The sequence below is a fragment of the Trachypithecus francoisi genome, unplaced genomic scaffold (assembly GCF_009764315.1).
Source record: "Trachypithecus francoisi isolate TF-2019V2 unplaced genomic scaffold, Tfra_2.0 Lachesis_group19, whole genome shotgun sequence".
Taxonomy (NCBI): domain Eukaryota; kingdom Metazoa; phylum Chordata; class Mammalia; order Primates; family Cercopithecidae; genus Trachypithecus; species Trachypithecus francoisi.
The window spans coordinates 14,014,491-14,021,603 of NW_022681464.1; positions in this window are offsets into that span (position 1 = coordinate 14,014,491).

Consider the following 7,113-nt stretch of genomic DNA (forward strand, 5'->3'; position numbering starts at 1 on the left):
GGATTGACTGGTTTATAGTTTCTGTCGCAACACAATTTCCTTGAAAACCTAGTAGGTTTCTGATCTATTTGCCTAAAGTCAGTTGTTCCACAGGCCGGTAACTGTGGTGCCCAAAGTTCTTTCCTAGATATAGCCCAAATGTGCTTTTATTTATTTATTTTCTATTTTTTTCCAGTCATGTCTCCCACTTTTGGTTTAATGACAGCCACCTTGAAGTTATTTGGATTTATTTATTTATTATTTATTTATTTATTTTTAATTTTACTGTGGTAAGAACATGTAATATGAGATCTACTCTCTTAAATTTTTAAGCATACAATACTGTTATCTATAGGTTCAATGTTGTACTGCAGATCTCTACAACTTATTTATCTTGCATAACTGAAATTTTATACTCGTGGATTAGCAATCTCATTTTCTCCTCCCCACTCCATCCCCGATAACCACAAATCTATTCTTTGCTTCTTTGAGTGGGCCTATTTTAGATTCTTCCTGTAAGTGGAATCGTGCCGTATTTATTGTTCAGTGACTGACTTATTTCACTGAGCATAATGTCCTCCTGGTTCATCCATGTTATTACATATTGCAGGATTTCTTTCTTTTTTACTTTTAATCTCATCCCACAAAGCTGAATTTTCATGAGATTCTATTGTTCAAAGGCTTAGTTTTTTTTTTTTTTTAAATACTGCCCCTTGGGGTGTAGAAGATGTTAATTTTTGTAACATTTCAAAACCCCATATTGCTGGACTCTATTACTTTTTCTTTATTTTCATAAGCTGGTCAGTTTTCTCTTGAACTCATCCATTTGTTATAATACTAGCCAAATTTAGCAATAACTGCAAACATATTCTAATACCCTACTCTCTTTCCAACCATTTTCCTTAGAGCCACAGGCTCAGGAGGTAGAATAAGATCTTTCTTCCAGGTTATGGCATCTGTTGACGCTGTGTAACATGAATTGCCACCTTTCCAGCCTCTGGTAGCAGCTTCACTGTCATCTGCTACCTGACTGCTAAGCCGATGTGCACATTTTTGGTTTTGTTATAACAGCACTCCATTTCAATGGATTACTCAATACAGGGTAATCAATGCCAGTGGTTGTAATAAAATCTCCTGGTTCTCAGTGGCTTAACGTTAAAAGTTTATTCCTTATTCTTGATTGGCATGGGGAGGTGAGGTACAAGGCTCTGCTCTATGTGGTCAGTCAGGAACTCAGGACTCTACCATCTTTTGACATTGTCATCTTCAACCTGTGATCTCTCAGCTCTTCACTGAAGGAGGAGAGAAGGACCACCTGCTCTCGGGTACCTCAGCTGGAAGTGACCCATCACTTCTCCTTACATACCTCTGCTTCACTGAGACACAAGGGGACTGGGAAATATAGTTTAACAGTATGTCCAGAAAAAGGAAATGGGACTGGTGAGCATCTAGAATGGTTTCTGCCAGTGATCTGTTTATTTCACTTATGGTAACAGTAATTTTGCCCCAAGTCATTTCTTTTTGTTGTTGTTTTGTTCTGAGACGGAGTCTTGCTCTGTCTCCCAGGCTGGACTGCAGTGGCACAATCTCTGCTCACTACAACCTCTGCCCCTGGGCTCAAGCGATTCTCCTGCCTCAGCCTCCCAAGTAGCTGGGATTACAGGCGTGCACCACCATGCCCAGCTAATTTTTGCATTTTAGTAGAGATGGGGTTTCACCATGTTGGCCAGGCTGGTCTCGAACTCCTTACCTCAAATGGTCTGCCCACCTTGGCCTCCCAAAGTGCTGGGATTACAGTCATGAACTACTGTCCCCAGCTGCCTCCAGTTATTTCTGAAGAGGACATTGGTATAAAAGTAGGGAAAGAAGTGTAGAGGGAATCAAAGAACCTACATTGGGTCCACCCAAATTTCAATACGATCAGCATTTTTTGATCACTCAGTGTGTTCCCAACTCTTGTCTAGGCGGTCTTAATTTTAACACACCTTTTCTAGTACAGCAGGTCTAAATGCTAGCTAGAAACTAAACAGGTAAGGCAGCCCATGGTTGTGCCACTTGGTGTGTCATTGTTTTGTGACAGTAATTAAATCTCACCAAGGTGTCGGGATAATTTTTCATCAAAAGGAAAACTTCTTCAATCGATTTTCTATTATCTAATTCACTAAACTATTAACCCTAAATGTAAAGGAAAATACAAATGTTATTTCTTAATTAAATCTCTTTTAGGTTCAGTTATATCTGTTTCTTGCCCTGAGGATATAGCATGTAATGCCCAGGCACTGGGGCATTATGATAACCAGATACTCACTGGTGGAGGCTGAGCTGAATAATGCATGAGCACAGCGTCACTCCATAACCTCTCTGCTCTCATTGAGTGAAGTGCTTTGTTTTTCAAAACCTCCTTTGGGAGGCTTCACAAACAACAGCTATTTAGCTCACGGATTCCAAAGATGATCGACAGTGGCCTTTTCCTGCAGGTACAGATAGTTTACCTTCTAATGGTGAAAATCTGATTATTGGCATCCTCCCTGCAAATGAGTCTGTCCAAAATCAAATAAAAACTGGAGATATTCAAAACCAAATTAAAAAGAACTGAGAGTGTAGCCAAATTAATGCTAACCCCTACTAGCAGAGTACAGACACCAGTATACTTATTAAGAGGCACATTTGAGTCGTTTGGTGTTAAGAACTATGCTTTGCTGATTTTGAAAGAAAGAAAGGAAGGAAGGGGAAAAAAAAAAGCCCAGGCGGCTGCCCTAGTTTCTACTAGGACACGAGAGTATTTACTCAGCACAGAGCCAGTCAGAGCTAATGGTTCTGAGTGCCTCTGATGGGCCTCCGGGTCAGGCAGGATGAATTTCGGCATGAGCAGGGAGGTGTGCCCACCTGAGAGTGGGCAGCTCTTCTCAGATGGGCTTTCTGACACCTACCCTCTTCCTCCACAGAGTGTGTGTGCGCACTTCCAAAGCTCAAGAGCTTGGATCGATACCTAAAAGTGTGAAGGCTTATGAAATCTTCTAAATTGGAATAGAAACATCTCCCTGGGTATCCTGCAATGCTAGTAAATGGAAATGAAACATCTGAGTGAAGGCAAAGCATTCCCCAGACCTTCATCTTATTTCCACTCAGATGTAATCCAAAATTAACACTTGCTCCAGACACCCAGCCTATTAGCGCCCCAGAATGATTCCTCAGCTTCAACGAGAAGGGCAGTGGCTGGGGGTCCGGGTGAGTGGTGAGGGGCTCCCTCACTTGGAATTCCACCCTGGTAACCCAACAAGAGAGGCACATTACCATTTAATTATAATGACGGAGCAGATGTGATAACAAGGTTGTCTTCTCTGGCTCTGTTCCTGATGTCACCACAAGGGTTTCCAGTTGTTGCTCTTTTTCATTTTGTGCTTCCTCATTAATCTCAGCTCCTCCAGCTGCTTCCCGCTCATCTGCCTGACAAATCTGACTGGCCTTGGTGTGAGGTGATTGCGGCCTTTCAGAGAAGTGGCTGCGTGGGGCTGGGCCTTTGCTGAGCTTGGTCCCAGCCATCTGTGCTTTCCTGCAGGCCACCATGCTCCCCTCAAAGCCCTGTGACTTCATCTTCACCAAATTATTGCATTTAAAAAAAAAGATATTGCAAACCCAAATGATCCCATTGTCACATTCATGAAAGAACATTTTCTTTTAATTTTGTGACTGTTACTTGGCATTTGCTCCTCATTATTTCCCCAGCTGCCTCAAAGCTCTCTCCTTGTTCTTTTGTCTGTTTTCTTAACTCCAAACTTGAATACAGATATAATCATTTAATTTTCCCAAAGCTCAGGCTTACGAGATCCAAAATTAGGAACACAGTAATGGATTCATTAGTTAGACATGGGCTGGAATTCGATATTTCTTCCTGTAAGAGTCAAGACTGAGGATCAGGTTGATTTTGGTAAAGTTTGGTTTAAATAGTTCACAAAATGTACTGTGCTTGAGATTTCAGATAAAACTGGGCATATGCATTTTTCCCCAGTTTTTTTAATCTAGCCCCGATGCAACAAACAGGCCATGAAGTTCTTTGGCAAATTTGAAATAAGACGGTGTATGTAAACCTTTTGATGAGTGAGAACTTATATCTTATTCATCTTTTTATTTTTAGTGATCTACTTAGACATAATAACTATTCAATAAATGATGGATGAATAACTTGCAAAAATGCTGTGTGGGAAAGCTCCGTGGAGACCTGGTTTCATCTGCTAAGGAAAAGTCTTACTATTTTACAAAAGTTTGGTGTAATAACCCGCCTTCTGCTACATAATACACAGATTGAAATATAAATTCAGCCTGTTAGTAATTTGCCTGGTCTGAGTTACTACTTCTGCTAAGGGAAGAAGTGGGTGAAACAAAATTGGGAAGACACTTGTGAGGATCTACCGTGTGCTTGCATAGGGTGAGGAAGCCCTTTGCATGCATTATCCATTCCATTCTCACAACCGCCCACCACTGTAGGTATTATTAGTCTCTCCAGTTTTTCAAATGAGGAATCAGAAGCTCAGAGAGATAGATGTACTTGCTCAGCAGCACCAAGGTAGAAGTGGTATTCACATTCAGACCGAATTCCTTTCAAAGCTTATTATTTTCCATTTTTTTCCATTTGCATCACTCATTTTCAATAAATCCCATCGTACCAAATTATCCTTTTCAAGACATAGAGGAAAAGGAGGATGTCCCTGCATAAAGTGACTTTCTGCTGTAAGTTTTGAGCTTTGGGAAGGTGAAGAGTGAAAAAGAAGCATCTGAAAGGTTAGCACATGTCCTACGGTGTGGTTCATTTATTTGCTCACAAACCAAATGGTCATCGTTTTCCAAATGAATTCTGTGTGTTACACTGTTGTGGCTGGAAATGAATGCAGTGGGGGAGACCCACAAATTTGAAAACAAAATTACGATTTAGAGGTCTTATGATCACTGCTTATTTCATAGGGCTGTCTTTTGCTGCATGTGTAGTTAAGGTCTGAATGCAGACACATCTCTCATATTCAGGGGTGAGCCAAAGAGAGGAAGTGGAAGTCCTCAGCATTCACAGATGAGCTTTTCTTCTTCAAATCCTGTGTTTGCTCTTTAAGTTGGAGTTGCGGTTGTACCCAGCAGGCACACTGACTGCAACATTGCTGATCTGATTCCAGCTGTCTTCTTGATCGATCTTGACTAGATCAATACAGAATACTCATACCAGAGGTCATTTCTTAAAGGTATACATTGAAGTCAAATAAAAGAAAACATTATTACACATAAAAGTTGAAAAGGTTACATATTTTTAGAACACAATGCCATCATTGTAGATGTAGAACATATGAATAACTTCAAGGAGTGAAATGTATTTATAGGGACATGTAAATCCATGGACAGTTACTATCAGTTCCTTTTAGGGAATATTATCCAAAGATGCAATCAATTTGCTGATTGTAGATCAAGGTCAGGTGTGATGTTGTTCTTGCACCTGGGTATTAGGTATCCAGGTATCAATGATTACACATCCACAGAGCTATATGGTTACAGGACTTTCCACAGAGAGATGGCGGAGGGGGAGGGACAAGCCAGGAACAAAACCACTTAACCCATTTCAAGTTTATTGTTGTTCTAGTGGTGTGGCTCTTGGTAATTTATGAGACTGTCTGTGGGGTTCAGGAGCTCTTGAGACCTCCTGTCTAATAAAATAACCGTGTCGTTTTTCCTGAGTGAAGGGACCAACATATATCAAGAAGTGCAATTTGTTTGATATCCTTTTGTACAGGAAAAGGAAAGGTTGTGGCATTTGTAGGTTAGTAAAAAGAGGGAGGAAGTGAAGGTATATAAGTATGTTGAGAGAGACCTCACAGCTGAAAGTACATGAAAGTCCTTTTGTGTTTAACATCTTGAGGGCATAGGACATTATATTAAGAATACTGAAGTTTCAAGTTGGAGCTGTCAGTTTAAAGACTTAAATGCAGCCCACCACATATTCTTTCAGGTTTTAAAGATACCAAAAAATCTCTTTCAAAGATACACAAAAACATTTCTTTCTTTTTAATAATTGGTTAAGCTACTCTTTACTTGAAGAGGTAAGCCACTCTGCTTTTCTTGAACAATAAAAGCCATGACACTGACTATGAAAGAAAGCATTCTGAAGAGTCTGCATTCCTAGTGAGTGAGTTGCCCTTTTACAATAAAATTCCGCAAAGAGAGATTTTGTAATTGCATATTAGGTAATTTTGTCCAGAGGCTATGTCCCTGAGTGAGCATTCTGGTTTACCACTCAGCTACCAGAGGAAGTAAAGAATCATTTAGTCTCTTGTTAAAGTCATAAAATTATAATTTTTACTGAATAAAGGTAAGGCTGTTCTACGTGAATTAAGGCTTCACATATTGAAGTATCCATGATCATAGACAACAGCTGGACCTGGATAATTTGATATAGAATATATAACTGGTAAGTATTTCTGTATATGTGTGTGAGGTATGAGTGTGCTTGTGTGTGTAAGTACTTGTGAGTGTGTGTGTGAGATACTGAGATTATAAGGCTGAGGATTCTAGAGAATATGGGCCTAACTGGGGCTGTCAGTTGGCATATGGGATTCTAATGAGGAAAATTGAGATTATATGATTAAAAACTGGGAGTTTCTTGTCAACAGGACATAAATGTACAAATGCATGCTTATTGAACCATGGGCTCATGTAACAGTTTATTGATGACAATGGTGTCATGTAATACGTGGAAGTATACAGAATAGTTTTATTCAAAAGGTATTTCTTCTCTGGCTGGAACGTTTCTCAATAGTGCTGGGAGTTTTGTTAATGCACAATTCAGAGTAAAAAGGTCTAATTCTTTACAACTCTGGTCTTTTCAGCCAATTCCTTCTGGGGTCCCTGCTAAGAGCACTGTTGAATCATTGGAAAGTAATTATATGAAGAGCCCAAAATTACATTCTTCTTGAGGGCCCCCAGAAATGGATACCCCTGGCATTGGGCTGAGTACTAGCCAGTAACTTACGTGAAGCTCAGACAACTTTGTAGTAATTCTTCCACCTGTCTGACTCAATAGCAGTCTTCAGAGGGTATTTTTTATCTATGACAGTTGCAGCTTTCAATCCTAGATTGGATTTCTCCCTGTCCTCCCAG